Below are 17,128 nucleotides of genomic sequence, written 5' to 3'. Positions count from 1 at the left end.
TTGTCTGTTGGGAAACAGAATGATCCTTTCCAGCTATCAGGATTTTACCACCAAACAAATAATGATTATTCTTGCGTGTACCTGTAGTGCATAATTATTTAGCATTAAGCCCTGGTTTATGTGTTAGAAAGATATTAATGCCAGAACCTTTGGAAAAAACAAGACCCTGCTCCTAAGGAGGTCCCATAATCGCAGCCCCTTCCCAGAAGGAACTGCACTGAGCATCCAAGGCTCAATTCTGAAGGTGGTTGTGACATGCAGAGCTCTCTGCGGCCGTTATCCCTGGCCTTTTTGATGGCTCTGCTGCCCACCTCTCAGCCAGTATTCTCCCTCAGCCGGCTACCTTGAAAAGATGCATTAATAGAAATGTCAGTCTGTAATGCTAACCACGACATCGACTTTCTACATCAAAAATCAATTTTCATGGAGTTCAGCAATGCTCATGCATGAGATCTCTCACCTATTATTCTCACAAGAACACATCTGATATCCTATGACATCCCAAACATCACTTTACCTGTGTTAGACAACCAACTTATGCTTGTGGTTGGTACTTGCAAAGAAGTCTGCAGAGGATTCAGTTCAAGCGCAAATAAACATATATACTGCTCAGCTGTATAGCACCTGACACTCCACTGATAAATTTTCTAGATCTCCACTGACTGTAACTGAATTTGGATATCTCTTTCACGAAGATCTAGACACAATTAGCGGACTGCTACCTGCAGCTGGATCCCAGCCCTAGCATATTTCTTTGCTATCTACTTTGTTGCCTCAGAGCTAAAAGGTTGCTCCCAGATGTGAAAGCCAGTGGAGCACTGGCTAGACACTTGCCCTGTCTCTAAGTATTCCCTGTGTGAAAGTCAGCTATGTGCTCTTAAATATTAAAGAAATAATTCTTCAAGGATTCTTATTGCTCTTAGGAGCACATACCGGTAAAGCAGTTCTGCAGCCACTGCTGCAGGATTTGTGCTGTAGGGTGTCTGATCTGTTCACCAGAAAATTATTATATCCTCAGGAGTAAAGAGTAGAAGCATATACTGCAAGATGATGCCTGGCATATTTTCCCTCCACCTGCTGCCTAAAGAAGTGCCATGACAGGGTCTTGACACTTTACTGTCTGTCAGGGCCCTCCACTCTGGTAGCAAAAATGTTAATATTTGCCTGATACATAACAGACTTAAGCAGAAAGTGATAGCAGAGGCGGTTATCCTGGCAGTGAACAGTGTACTGAATCTCTCAATGTTTCTCTACCAAGACCTAGAAAGTATCACTTGTTCCTCCTTACTCATCTTGTGTAGAGTTAGAAAAAGCTGACTTGGCACTTTATTAGTTTGGGATTTATCGACGGTCATTTAGAAGATAAAAGGCGCCAAAATAATGTATAGGTAGTTACACCTACTCTAAACCCATCCTGTAATTTTAAACTCTGCAGATATGGTCAGGAAGAAATTCAGCCATGTTCTCTAGGAGCAGATTAGACAGCTTTGAAGGGTACGCCCTTAAGCGTGTGTAAATACAAAAGTCTTTGACTATACAGATAACAACAGTGAAAGTACCTAAGGCAAGTGCCATCCGATTCTTCCGATTCTTATGTTACCTAGTAAAAGGCGGAATAAACTAACAGAAACTCAAGAACAAGGAAGTAAGAACAGTAACTCTGGCTCAGCTGCTACTTAAATTGGTCTTGCAAGGATTATTCTGATCTTTAGAGCACTTACTGCACACTGTGAGAGAGGAAGACCTCTTTTTCTCTTCTTTTTCCTTTTCCTTTGTATTTTTTCTTTTCCTTTTCATTTTTCTTGACATCAGTGACATCAAGATTGGAGGCAGCCAGGGCTGCAGTGATCATTCATTGGTGAAGTTCATACTCCTGAGGGATATTGGAAAGTCAAGGAATATAGTCAGGACCATAAATTTTAGGAAAGCAAACTTCCAGCTCTTCAAGGAGTTAGTCAGTAGGACCCCCTGGGGAATGGTCCTCAGAGACAGGGGAGCAGAATGGAGCTGGTAGATCTTTAAGGATGCTTTCCAGAGAGCGCAGGATCTCTCAGTCCCCAGCTCTAAGAAATCAGGCAAGGAAGGCAAGAGACTGGCATGGCTGAGTTGAGACCTGCTGGTTAAACCAGCAGACCAAGTGGGAACTGCACAGGCAGTGGAAGCAGGGACAGGTATCCTGGAAAGAGCATAGGGATACTGCACAGTTGTGTTAAGTTTATTACTCTTAGGCTACAAACACTGAGATAAGGATATGTCACAAGAACTGCTGTTTTGGCTAGTGACATTTGTCTTCTGAAGGTGGAGATAGGAAGGAGAAAGGTCAGAAATGGGGACCTAAAGGATATTGGATTTGGAAGGAGACAATATTGAAGCAAAAGACAGAATGAGTTTCAGATGGTCACATCACTCAAGAATGAGCTAGGCACAACATTCTACAAAAATGACAATAGAAATCTTTCTCCACCAAGTATTTTGTTTATACAATGTGTGTAAGGCATTTCAAAATGTCTTCAGGGCATTTTAAAATTATTTCAGAAACATATGGTCACTGTTCTCAAGTCCTTCCTATAAAAACAAGCTATCTTTGTACCAAGACTGCTACTTTCAAGGGTTTAGACCAGCAGAAATTCAAAGATTGCTATTTCCTTATAAACTATTTAAGGAATTCTATGATCACTTTTTTTTTCAATCTATCTGTTAGAATGTTATCATCCATTACCATACTATCAGTCCTGTGGGGAAAAAAGTCTCCCTTGAATAGAAAAAATTTCTACAAAAAAACTTATGTTCTTTGTTCAGGACTCAGACCTTTAAATTTATAATGTTATTATTTAAAGAACTATGTCTTTAATAATGGCCCAGATCAGAAGCTATCCCCTTAGCAAACCACTGAAGTTCATGTTTAGATCCTGTCTACTTTAATAATACTTCATAATGGTTTCAGCATTTTGCTGAACTAAGACCTCTTCCATCAAATTTTAAAAAGTATTCACTAAAAATTTCTTTTCTCTAAGTCCTCTACAATTCTGCTCATGTCAGTTGGGAACCTAATATTAAAGCTTGGAAGCTGCATTAAAGAGAAGTCATAATTTACTCGGATTTCTCTGAGATTTCTGAAATTGCTTTTCTGTCAAAAATGTAGTATGCTGAAAACTCCATGACAGCATGTCACGAAGACTTTATTTCACCTACTTTGAGTGACTAGGAAAACTTGCTGCTCAAAAGCTAGTGAGTTTATATGATTTTCATTGACGACAGAGGCCTTGAACTAAAGAACACTGTTTTGTTTCATTAAAAAGATAGATACATGGCATTCAGAAAAGCTATTTAAAACATGTAGATAAATTTTCTCCTTTTTTGCGTGTTTATTGCCTTCTTAGATATATCTCATATTTGGATGCATCTAGAGATGTATTTTATGACAAAGCTATGCATCATTTTGACCAATACTTCGTAAAGAAAGTATACGTACCATTTATACAGTAAACCATGAGAGACAAATCTGTAGGAGCTACAGGTTCACAAGTTCATAAGAAATGTATTACACTAACACACTTGCTTTAAGTCTGCCTAAAGTTTCAGCAAGTCAGGCTTCTGCCCTAAGCTAAAGCTCCTTCATGATCTACAAATAATGGCAAATCCATGTCTGATATGTTTGCTGTAATGGAGACAAAGAGGAAGAAGGAATATCCTGGTACTTGAAGAGCTGGAGTAAAATCCACTTACCAGCCAGAAACACATTTCTCAACAGGGCTAGACTATGTTGTCGAAATTCAGCTGAAAGGAGGTAAATCGGTTTAGTGGGATTTGTGCTGTTTGTAACTTAAAACCAAGCTAGTACATTAACAGGATTTTCTTCTTCCAGGCTATTTCTGCATGTCATAAACTATAAATGTGTACTGTAAAACTCAGCTATCCATTAAGACCAGACTACAATACCATGGCAGATTCTGATATTAGCACACAGAGTCGCAGATAAAACACACCAACATTCTTCCAGTTAGAATAGCTTAAAAACATAATTTTCAGAAGTCATTATTTCCTCTTAGTCTGCAGAAGATGTTGGCTGATGCCCTTTTAGAAGCTCTCATCCTCTCCCCCTTCTCTTTTCCTGCCCTCCTCTCTCTTTGTCATATGCATTGGCATACACATGAATAGAGAAACACACTTGCACATGCTTCTACTGATTTACCTACGAGACTTTTTTACTGCTGCTTTTGAAGATGTCACTCACATTCCCTTGACAGTCAAAATGATTGTTACTGAACAGCACTTGTTGTTTTTCCCTACAGGATTAGAGAAGACATTCTTGACCAAGCTGGGGTAAGGAAAAGACTCCTAAACAAGCAGAAGATGTATTAGACAATTTCACAATACACCACAAAATGACAGAAGGCTGTTAAAAATGTCTGTAGAGACATTTCGGCTCAGGCATGCCCAATTTATTTGAGGGTCTTACTGTTTGAAAGCCCTATGATCCCCTTTTGTTTTCAGATGTTAGGGTGAAAGCAATTTCCCCTTGCAAAAAAATCCACTCTGAATTAGCAAGGATTTTTAGAAAAAATATGCAGATAAAATTTTATTTCAGGCATTGATGACTTCCTCTGATTAAAGTTTACTAGCATATCATTATTTTACTGAAGAAGTCTTTTCCATGCCTGTTGTGGTTTTGCCTCAATTTGCAAAAAAGAACCACGCAGTTACTCTCTCACTCCTTTCCCCTCCCCAGTGGGATGGGGAGGAGAATCAGAAGGAAAAAAGGCAAAACTCATGGGTTGGGATGAGAACAGTTTAACAGAATGGCAAAGGGAGAAGAAAACAACAATCAATAATACTGATAAAAAGCATATAAAACATGCGGTGTTCTCACCACCCGATGCTCAGCTTGCTCTTGAGTAGCAAAAGCCCCTCCTTCAGCCAGCTCCCCACTTAAATACTGAGCATGACATCACATGGTATAGAATATCGCAATTGATTGGCTGTCTGGGTCAGCCCAGCCAGCTTCTTGTGAAAATTAACTCTGTCCCAGCTGAAGGCAGGACAATGCCTATGTGCTAGTGTATTGATTGAGAAATAGTCATTTTAAACAAAGAAAGTGTACAAAGCCTACATGTACTTTACTATATCCTTCCCAGCATGAATATACGCACTGTAAGGGATATATAAACTTTAAGAAAGAGTTTATATCATGTAATACTTATAATAGTAAGGGACTGGACTCCCTGACCCAGAAAGTTTCTCTTGCTCATACGTTGCTGTAATTTTCAGGAGACTGATCAAAGAAATTTTACTCATTTTGATATCCGGGTTATGTACCAAATTACATGACAACTAACTTAACGGCAACACTGCTAGAGTTGCGTGTTCCTCTCCATCGTCTTGCTTTTCTAGATTGGTCTAGACCCTGTCAGTCATCCTATGGAGCCAGCAAGTGTAGAAAAAGAAGAAAGAAAAAACAAACTTGACACGAAAATGTGTTCTGTCACATTCCATTCAGGTTTAATGCATTTTCCAAGATTTTACCTTAATGTTTTAGCTATTTGAAAATGCAGCTGAAGTCAACACAAACAGTGAAGGCCCTCCACAAAAAAACAGGGAAACATTGTTCTTCTCCAAAAGCCATGAAAAAATATGCAACAATGAACTTCGGAAAGTGAATGTTGAAGTTCATATCTTGAAAAAAGGAGTGCCAGTTTGGAGTACCTAGCAGAGAACTGTAGGCAAGGAACAGTGTTTAGATTGGTGACAAACAGTTTTTGGTAGGTCTTTTGCAATTCTGCCAAAGCCAAAAGCACAAAATTACATCCAAAGACAAATTTTTCAAATTGGAAAATGACACGAAAAAATAAGCTATACACTGAACTATGTGGGATGGGAGAAGGATTGTTCTTTTGGTTTCTCTGTTGCAGAATTGATTTTTAAATACTTCCACAGTTTCTCTCCTCACCTACATAGTCATTCTTCGCAAATCATAAAAAATACTTGTTTCTACCAAAAACCACGATAACAAGCCAGGTTTCTTAAGATATTCAATAACAATAGATATCACAGTGTCAACCATTTTGTCATAATATGGAAGATGAAATGCAAGGTGAACTCTTGGATGATTCCATTTTTCTTTAGTTTACAAGATATTTCTGATATGAAGTGTGAAGGAGACACTAGGAGGAAAAAAAAAAGAATAATTTCCCTTAAAAAAAGTCCATCATACAAATTAGATTCTTAATATCCAAATTTACACTGACAAAAGGGATTTCTGATCTTAAATAATCCTTTTGCACTTCTTTAAGACATAGGTAACTGTTGCTCTCTTTCTTCTCTTAAAGGTTAACATTCTGAATAAACTGAGTAAACACTGAAGGAAAAGTCTGGGGACATGCAAGAAAGTCTGAGGTAGACGTAATAACTTGACTGAATCTTTGCCCGATCTCCTTTTCTGCTAAATGTTCTTAGTCAAGCTGCTTCATCGCCTGCATATGTTTTAAGTGATAGTTTCTTTCCCAGTTACCAAAATTGTGTCCACCTCTCACCTTTTAAGCAATGAATTTTCAGTATGAAACTAAGTGCAACCTCCCTCCTGTGAGTTATGTCAGCATGCCAGATAGTGCACACGCATTGTATTAGTAGGAGACACTGTTCAATGTGGTTTTACTTGAATTGCATGCATGTAGTTTCCCTTTAGACTCTGAAGCTCAGTGGCATTGTGTATTCTACTAAGGAGGCTAACATGGCTGGTTGCCATCTTTGGGATGAGGTGCACATCATTTACTGTAAGTGAAGGATTGACATGTGGCATAAATCCATATTTAGTTAGGGATTTAGAATGTCACTGGCTTTCAGATTCTTCCACCACAAACTCTCTGCCAAAATCTTACTTAATGCCCTGTATGAAATTAGTCTCTTTAAAGTTTCATCAATGTGATTGTGAGCAATTTCTTCTTGGAGTAGCAAATGTACCAATGCAGATATTTTGCTTTCTGCTCTTCCATGCCCATATTCAAATCCGTTATATAAATATGCCCACACCTAAATCTGTCCCATCTTGTTGATCTGCATGTAAAATTCACATGCTGGCTTGTGTACATGTAACCCAACCAAGAAAGTAATTTGTTCATGAGTCACAGCCTTTCAAATCTTGAGGTAACTGCAAAAACATCCCTTGTTAGATTGTAGTTAGGGTATTAAATCTTGATATCATCCTGAATTAAGCTTGAGAACAAAATTCTTAAGGGTTTTGTTCTTTTCTGGAGGTTTTTAAGCATTGGCTTAATGGCTTAAACCGTTTGGTGTGAAAAGACAAGTAAATATAGTCCTTATTTCATCAACTATTAAAAATAATTATTTTCCTTGCAGTACAATGTCAAATGTGATCACTGAGATTAGAAATATAAGCCATATGATCAGCTGGGAATGAAATGCATCTTCTGAGGTAAATCCATCAGAACCATATCTGTACCTCGTTTTCTCTTTATGAGATCTCCTTCTTTCTGATATTAATGTTTGTTAACTGTCACTTGTCATTACACTTGGTCTACTATGTCAAGGAAGGCAGCAAAAAGTACGGACCTCAATCTTCAGTATGCAAATTAACCCACTAGGCTTTAGGTTGACTGAAAAAAAAGTAGTATTTGTTTTGTATTTCCATAACAAAGCCCCCCGCTTAGCACTCAGGCAGCCTCAATTTTCCAGAAGACTATTTCTTTCTTTTATCTCATTTTTTTAAAAAGTCAGAATAAGAAAGTTTTAACAAGGATTTGAAGCAAGGTGATGAAGCTTTGCAGGAGATTGAGAAGAGTTCTTTCCAACTGTGAGGGGCAGTAAGGGAAATAATTATAGAAATGCATGCTTGCAAATGTAACTAATACAGGGACAACTGTAGTGTTGCAGCCAATGGGAGAAAAAAATCTATTTCCAGATACTAAGAGACAGAAGGAAATTAGGGAGACAAGTACTCTTATTGAAGAGTAAGATTTTGTATTTAACACTATAGAGGACGTAGAGACAGTGACAGTACGGCAAAACCAGCACCAATCTAGTAACAACATCTTTGATGGACCCTCAAAATAAAATATCTGAAATATTGCTGCATATAATTTACAACAATTTTATCAATGGTATAGTGATACACTGGTACATGAGAGAACCATACACAAGGAAGAGGAGAAAACATTTGACTAAAGTACAGAGAAAAAATATGGTAATTTTAGTGGAACTGCATAGGACTAACAATGTTACATGTGGTTGTATATCTGTTTCTGAGTATTTATGGGACAGAGGGCAGTATGGTTCTGTTCAGAGTATGTCTTCGAGTAGTCTGGCTACGGGACGAGCTATTCTTGTGCAAGTTTAGGCAATGCATGAAGCAATGTTCATAGGCCCTTTCAGTCAGTGTCAGGTTTTTTTGCCGAACATATTACACTGACATCATTATATGATAAAAATGTTTCCTAATAGCAGTGCAGACTTTCTTTAATGAATCTCCTCCTTTCTAAACTGAACCCATGTAAAATAACTGCATACGATGTAGAAAGATCATCCTTGGCATACACATGTGGTATTGCAAGAATCTGGCACATTATGTTTCATTGCATTTAAGCCAGACAGCCAGAAGTAGCCAGAATATTCATTTGGATACTATCCAACCATTGTTAATCATGAAAGACATGGTACAACAAGTTGGCATTCATATACGTGAATAATGGAATACTTCTTTAAAAACCCTAAATGAACTAGTTTTCCCTCCTTACAAAGTGCCCCTTCTGTATCTGTTTCAACTCCCATTGAAGTCAAAGGAAAGCCTCCCATTGATTTCAGTGGAAATCAGTTGAGTCTTAAGAAATCCTGTTGCACGATGGCTCCTGACTTCCTTGAAGTCTGTTGCAAATTTGTTCTTGACATGCAGAATGCTTGCCTCACAGCCTTCAATTTCATAAAGCTGTTCTGAGGACTGTTACTTATCCAGCAGCAAAAAAAATATATATATATATTCAGATAGGACAGACTGGCTTTAGGAAATGCTTTGTAGCTGGCCCAAATTAGAATCAAGAGCCCAGGAAAATTCATAAAAACCCTGTTGTCTTACATGAGACTGGAGAAAAAAACATTTAGTGTTGTTGCAGGGGTGTGTGAAGAATGTTTCTTTGAAAAGCCCTTCCCTTCCAATATACCAATATTACACCATTGTTAAGACCTAAGCTGAGAATTTTGAGAAATGTCAGTGAAATAAGCTACAGAATAATTCTATTCTGCTGTTAAAACATATTCTTGCAAGCCTTAATATCAGTGACATATCAGAATTTTTTCAGAGTTCATTGTAGAATAAATGCATTTCCCAACTTCAAAACATGAGGAACATAATAGAATATTTAATTAATTATGTTCAAAGGTCCTAAATGAATCATTTTTGCTCCTTTAAAAGTGTCCCCTTTTGTATCTGATCCAATGCTTACCGAATCCAAAGTTGAAGTGGTATCAAAGATGGGTGCAAACTGTATGCTATTTGAGATAGGCAGCCTTAAAGTAGACATAAGCCAAAAGACTTTATAAAAGGCTTTATATGGTTTTGGCAAACTGTCACTTCATAGTGTATTCAAGAACTATGGCTATTAATTTCTTCCTTAAGGGACTAACTATTTCTAGCACTTAATGTTTAGATTATTTTGTCTTATGGGCTGACTAACCAGTTTTCTTTACACTCTGCTCCCCTTTCCGTTTCAATGGAAAGTGCACAGCGTTTCTTGAAGGTTTTCTATTATTTGTCTAATCTGAGAAGTGTTTTTTGCAATGTCTCCAAATAGTTCCATCACTAAACATTTGAGAGAAGAACATGCAAGTGACTATAAGATAAGTTAAATTTTCTTCTGAGTTATTGGAAAAGCAAGGTGCATGATATGTAGGAAAAGCGAACAGATGATGCCCACAACATAAAATAGTACTTCTTTTTTCTTTTTTGAAGAGGAAAGGAATAGCATATACAGCCAAGGACTGCATTTTTCAGTATAGAAACAGATTTCTCCTGTCCCTCATCTCTCATACAACACTATCTCATCTGGTTACAATGTTGGAACCACAGCCTGCTCCAGTGTGGGCTTCCCACAGGGTCACAGCCTCCGTCGGGCATCCACCTGCTCCACCATGGGGTCCTCTATGGGCTGCAGGTGGCTATCTGCTCCACTATGGACCACCATGGGCTGCAGAGGGACAGCCTACCTCACCATGGTCTTCATCATGGGCTGCAGGGGAATCTCTGCTCTGGCTCCTGGAGCACCTCCTCCCCCTTCTTCTTCACCGATCTTGGTGTCTGCAGAGTTGTTTCTCACACATTCACACTCCTCTATCCCACTGCAGTTTTCTTCCCCTTCTTAAATATATTATCACAGAGGTGCTACCACCGTTGCTGATGGGCTCGGCCTTGGCCAGCCGTGGGTACATCTTGGAGCTAGCTGGCATTGGCTCTGTTAGACATAGTGGAAGTTTCTGGCAGCTCCTCACAGACACCACCCCTGTATATCCCCTACTACCAACACCTTGCAAACCCAGTACACAAGCCTAGGACCATTTTCCTGCATTGAGGTCAACTGGAACAGCATGTTCTACATCCTTATGATCAAACTCTCTTACCCTCCAAAACAGAGTGGTTGCTTTCAAACTGTTCTTTGTGAACAACCACTGATGATGCTGGTATCAAAATCGTACCCAGAAGGCTTATGGGAGAATAAAAGCAGACCAGGGCCAAAGCCATTGCACTGACCATTCTGATAGTGTAACAACACAGGTGATCCAGTTCCAGCACTAAGTTGCCTTTCATTTCTCAATTAACTTATATGGCTGTAGTCCTTATGTATCGGGCCTATTCCGAAACCCACTGAAGCCAGTGGAAAGATTGCCATTCACTCTGCTTTTCTTTTGTAAACCTTCTGTTTCTACTATTACGTTTCCCTCTTCACACAATAGCATGACAAGAGGGAATTAAAAAATGTTATATGACAAATTATCACACTTAATACATTGCTTTTACATTGCACACCCATAAACCAAACAATCACTTAGTGCCTCTTCACACCTCATCACAATAATGGCAAGGAAGTCAAATGACTGTGCGGCTTTAACTAAGTTTTTTTTACCTACATCAGTACAAACCCTGTCACTGATAAGAGCTTCTAGACACTATTATAATAAAAATTACAATAATTACTAGTTTGACCAGTATGTCTTCAGTGTGCCTTACTATCTTGTGAGCACTTAAGTTTGTTAGGAATGTCACAGATGTTATTAACACAAGAATGATACAACAAACACCTAGACAGATAAAATTACTTCTTCACCCCACACTGATAATTTTCTCATGTTCCATGTTTCTCATTTTCACGATACGATCTGTAGAAATTAATTAAATGGAAAAGAGCTAACTATAGATTTGGAGAAGTTTACTCCCTGAAGAATGTCTGTAAGAATCTGTTTTGGGCTTCCCAGTTATTTTGAAGACTTCCCATTTTGTTATTCAAATTCAATTATTTACCAGAAAACTTTCCTGCTGTCCTAGCTTTCAAGGTTTTTTTATTTAATTCCTGTTATCTTTCACTTTCAAACATTTCTTCTATTTCCTGACTGAGGAGGAGAGAAGGAGGAGATAAAATAGGAATCTGTCAAAAATATATTATGTGCTGCTGTCTTCATGGCACTTCTGAGAAAATGCACTTAAAGGAGGGGACAGTGCCTTGCCGTGCATGGTATTGGACACTCAGCAGCTTGGGATTTTAGAATCTTCCCAATTTCACCACATGTGAGCAATGGAGAACTCATATCAGAAATAACTAATAATGTGAAACTATTTACAAATATCTTTTTTATATTGTAATTATTGCTTGAATCAGTCAAGAACTTTGTGACATGACTATATTCTGGAGAGAAAGTTCATAGTAGTATTTCTTCCTATTCTTTTCTTTCAAGACTGCACTTTCTTAGTTACCTTCTTTATGATGTCTGTTAAAATTTTCCAGCTGCATCATCGTCCTAAATGTACTGATTGCAGTTTTGTAAATCACAGAAGCCCACAACCAAGCTTCCCCAAAATTGTTTTAATGTAATTCTATTAGAGTATACAAAAGATGAGGAAAATAGAGCTCCTGTTTATTTTACTTTCTATTTCTTAAAGGCTTTTTTTATAATGCAATGAAGAAAGTACCTTTAAACAAAATAAATAGAATGGTTGTTGATGTTCATCTCCTGAGCTGCATAATTATTTTTGGTCTGAGAGTAAGATATTCTATCTAATCTTAATTTAAACCAACTGCATAATTCTTAGAATTTTGCTACATGATCTTAAAATTCCATAGTTTGAAAATACTGGGTTTTTATAAAGGTCTAATAACAACATATCACAGTATGATATATCTCATGGCACAGGCAATCTGAAATGAGAACACTGCTCTTAAAGACCACAGAGGTAGCAGAAACATGATGTTGTATTTATTCCATGGATAAAACTCTACCTAACATTCTGAACTCTCCAGAAAAAGATGAACTTCTTTTTGAAAACAGTATTAGCTAGAATAGTAACCACACACATGGAAAGAAAGTTGCTGCCTTGTAATCCTTGTTGCCCCACTAATTTGTCTTGGAAACTGAAGATGCTGTCTAGACTTTTTAATTCCCTCTACTCCCAGCCAGTAAAGGTATACTAACAATTCAGAATCAGCTATTCAGTGGAATTCTTCCCCCAAAATGGGTCTATTTAAAGAAATAAAAATAAGTGGGGGAGGGGAGGTTTCTACCCCAGGAAAGGTAACCACAGTGAAGAACTGAACATTGACTCCAGAACCTCTGGCTCCAAGGGTGACAACAGAGAATCCACATAGTCATACTTCTACTTCACAATTCTGAAAAGGGTTAGAATGTTATTCCCTACTTCCCACAGATTGTCTGTATATTTTTAATGCAGACCATATGTTTAGAGCAAAGGGCATAGGGGTCTTCCCACCTAACGGAACACTGACATCTTCTCAAAGGACTGCAACGGTAATTGTACTGATGACAAAGATGGGATTTGGTGAATATATGGAAAACAATTCCTGTTTGACTTTCAGCTCGACCTCCGACCTGTCTCATCACCATGATGCTGCCTCATGATACGGACTCTTTGCTGGACCTGGCCACTGTAAGTCTGTCCTGCTTGCCTTGCTGTAACATGGGTCTGGATGACTGTACTGTCCCCCTCAGCTCCTGTCCCTTAGGGAGCAGCTGGCCCTCAGTGACAGTTTGTTTGCCAAGTTCCAGAATAATCTCAGCCTTTACCTTCAACCTAACAAATCAAGAAGAACAATTTTTAAGTTGGATTTATAAATTTATGGAAGAAAAAAAATAAAATTAGTGGGTTGCACAGTTTGCTTATTAAGCATTTACTCATTTTGAATTAGCAGGAGATACAGGAGCTTCACTTCAGATTTTCAATACAGACAGAAAAAACTTTGTTTAGTGAACCTAACAGAATAAAAATGGTTGTGCTCTCTGTTGATGTAGTGTTACCATCTTAGTGCCTTCTTATTCCCTATGTATGATACTCATTTATTAAAAGCTCTACCTAGACATATAAAGAGCTGTTATTTTTTAATTCAGATTTTGTATGTTCTTGTGTTTCATGGGCACATTTCTTTTGTTCTTTTAAAATTTGTTATTTAACTGTTGGCTATATATGTGCATAAACATTTGAACACAGAAAGGGATAACACTTGTGACTTGCAGATAAATTCTCCAACATCTTGATCTCTCTCAAAGAGCCAGTGATATCAAGAGCACGTTAAACTCTCTAGAAAGCTTCCAGTGACAATGAAAATTAATTAAGTACTCTTCCTACAAACAGAAGATATAAATAGTGTGGAAGCATCTGAAGATATTTTCCAGTTGCTGAGATATACAAGTATTTCACAATCTTGGAAGAAGTTCTTGTTATCTAAGCAGCAGTGTCATTATGGCTGATTAATCTTATCCTTAACATTCAACTAAACTCTAGAGTGATTCTTTCCTCCTACTTCCAGGCAATACTGTCGCACAGTGTAGAATGCACATGAACACAAACTGCCTACAAATGACTTCTTGGTATATAGGTCGTTATTACTGTATCAGACAACCTTATACGTGGGGTAAATAATGGTGTCAGTTGCATGTTGTTCCATTCCTATCAAAAGCTGTGCCTTGAGTCTCTGTTATTCTTTTATTTCCTTATTATTGGAAGCTAAACCCAACTGGATGAAGCCAGAGTTCTGGGGAATGCTTATGGTACAACAATTTATTGGCTGAATCTTATGGTTTGCTAAATGCTGACAAGGGAATTAGTCAGAATGTACTGAACTTAGTCAAGCTCTTCATTGAGTGGAATCTAATGACTTCCTCCAAGACGTGTTTCCTCCAGAATCAGAGACACTGAGACGGCTAAAGCTAGGTAAGGCTAGTCCTACCTGTGGTGTCACCCAACAGGCATATGCACTGATGCTGCATTGCACTAACATTTGCAATTAAATATATGTCTTTCTTTCCTGAACTTCTAGAATAGTTGACATTACGGTGGGTGTATACTACAGGCCACCTGACCAGGAGGAGGAGGTTGATGAAGAATCTAGAAATAAGAGAAAACTTCAGGTTGATGAGGCCTTCTACAGGCAGCTCCAAGCAGCCTCACAGTCACAGGCCCTGGTTCTCATGGGGGACTTCAACCACCCTGACATCAGCTGGGAAGACCATACAGCTAGGCAGGTGCAATCCAGGAGGTTCCTACAGAGCATCGATGATAACTTTCTCATGCAAGTGGTGGAGGAACCAAAAAGGAAAGGCGCGCTGCTGGACCTCGTGTTAACAAACAAGGAGGGACTGGTGGAGGATGTGAAAGTTGGAGGTAGACTCGGCTGCAGTGACCATGAAATGGTTGAGTTCAGGATCCTGCGTGGAGGAAGAAGGGCGATAAGCAGGATCAAAACCCTGGAACTCAGGAGGGCTGACTTTGCCCTCTTCAAGGAGCTACTGGGAGGAATCCCGTGGGCCAGGGCTCTCGAAGGCAGGGGGGTCCATGAGTGCTGGTCGCTCTTTAAACAACACTTCTTCCATGCACAGGAGCAATGCATCCCCCTGAGAAAGAAATTTAGCAAAGGAGGCAGAAGACCTGCATGGTTAAACAAGGAGCTTCTAGCGGAGATCAGGCAGAAGAGAAAGGTCCATGGAATGTAGAAAGAGGGACAGGCCACTTGGGAAGAGTATGGAAACGTGGTGAGAGCATGCAGGGAAGCAATGAGGAAGGCCAAGGCTCACCTGGAACTGAAGCTGGCAAGGGATGTCAAAAACAACAAGAAGGGCTTCTTCAACTACATCAGCAGCAAAAGGAAGGCTAGGGACAACGTGGGGCCGCTGCTGAATGAGGCGGGTGTCCTGCTGACAGAGGATGCGGAGAAGCCAGAGCTGCTGAATGCCTTCTTTGCTTCAGTCTTCAGTGCTAAGGCAGGCCCTCAGGAATCCCAGGCCCCGGAGGTAAGACAAGAAGCCTACAAAGAGGATGACTTTCCCTTGGTCGAGGAGGACTGTGTGAGGGATCGCTTAAGTGATCTGGATGTCCACAAATCCATGGGCCCCGATGGAATGCACCCACGAGTGCTGAGGGAGCTGGCGGATGTCATTGCTGAGCCACTCTCCATCATCTTTGAGAGGTCCTGGAGGACAGGAGAGGTGCCTGAGGACGGGAGAAAGGCCAATGTCACTCCAATCTTCAAAAAGGGCAAAACAGAGGACCCAGGGAACTGCAGGCCGGTCAGCCTCACCTCCATCCCGGGAAAGGTGATGGAGCAGCTTATCCTGTAGGTCATCAACTAGCACGTGGAGGAAAAGAAGGTTATCAGGAGTAGTCAGCATGGATTCACCAAGGGGAAATCATGCCTGACCAATCTGACAGCTTTCTACGATGACATGACTGGCTGGGTAGACGAAGGGAGAGCCGTGGATGTTGTCTACCTCGACTTCAGCAAGGCTTTCGACACAGTCTCCCATGATATCCTCCTAGGGAAGCTGAGGAAGTGTGGGCTGGATGAGTGGTCGGTGAAGTGGATAGAGAACTGGCTGAATGGCAGAACTCAGAGGGTTGTCATCAGCGGCACTGAGTCTAGTTGGAGGCTGGTAACAAGTGGTGTCCCTCAGGGGTCAGTACTGAGCCCAGTCTTGTTTAACTTCTTCATCAACGACCTGGATGAAGAGTTAGAATGTACCCTCAGCGAGTTTGCTGATGACACCAAACTGGGAGGTGTGGTAGATACACCAGAAGGCTGTGCTGCCATTCAGCGTGACCTGGATAGGCTGGAAAGTTGGGCAGAGAGGAACGTGATGAGGTTCAACAAAGGTAAATGCAGGGTCCTGCACCTGGGGAGGAACAACCTCATGCACCAGTACAGGCTTGGGGTGGACCTGCTGGAGAGCAGCTCTGCAGAGAGGGACCTGGGTGTCCTGGTGGACGACAGGTTAACCATGAGCCAGCAGTGTGCCCTGGCTGCCAAGAAAGCCAATGGGATCCTGGGGTGCATCAAGAAGAGTGTGGCCAGCAGGACGAGGGAGGTTCTCCTTCCCCTCTACACTGCCCTGGTGAGGCCTCATCTGGAGTACTGTGTCCAGTTCTGGGCTCCCCAGTTCAAGAAAGTTGAAGAGCTACTGGAGAGAGTCCAGCGGAGGGCTACGAGGATGGTGAGGGGACTGGAGGATCTCCCCTACGAGGAGAGGTTGAGGGAACTGGACTTGTTCAGCCTGAAGAAGAGAAGGCTGCGAAGGGACCTTATAAATGCCTACAAATATCTGAAGGGTGGGTGTCAGGAGGATGGGGCCAAACTCTTTTCAGTGGTGCCCAGTGACAGGACAAGGGGCAATGGGCACAAACCGAGGCACAGGAAGTTCCGTCTGAACATGAGGAAGAACTTCTTCCCTCTGAGGGTGACGGAGCACTGGAACAGGCTGCCCAGGGAGGTTGTGGAGTCTCCTTCTCTGGAGATATTCAAGACCCGCCTGGACAAGGTCCTGTGCAGCCTGCTGTAGGTGACCCTGCTTCGGCAGGGGGGTTGGGCTAGATGACCCACAGAGGTCCCTTCCAACCCCTACTATTCGATTT

The sequence above is a fragment of the Opisthocomus hoazin genome, chromosome 1, assembly GCF_030867145.1.
Source record: "Opisthocomus hoazin isolate bOpiHoa1 chromosome 1, bOpiHoa1.hap1, whole genome shotgun sequence".
NCBI classification, from domain to species: domain Eukaryota; kingdom Metazoa; phylum Chordata; class Aves; order Opisthocomiformes; family Opisthocomidae; genus Opisthocomus; species Opisthocomus hoazin.
This window is presented reverse-complemented; position numbering follows the sequence as displayed.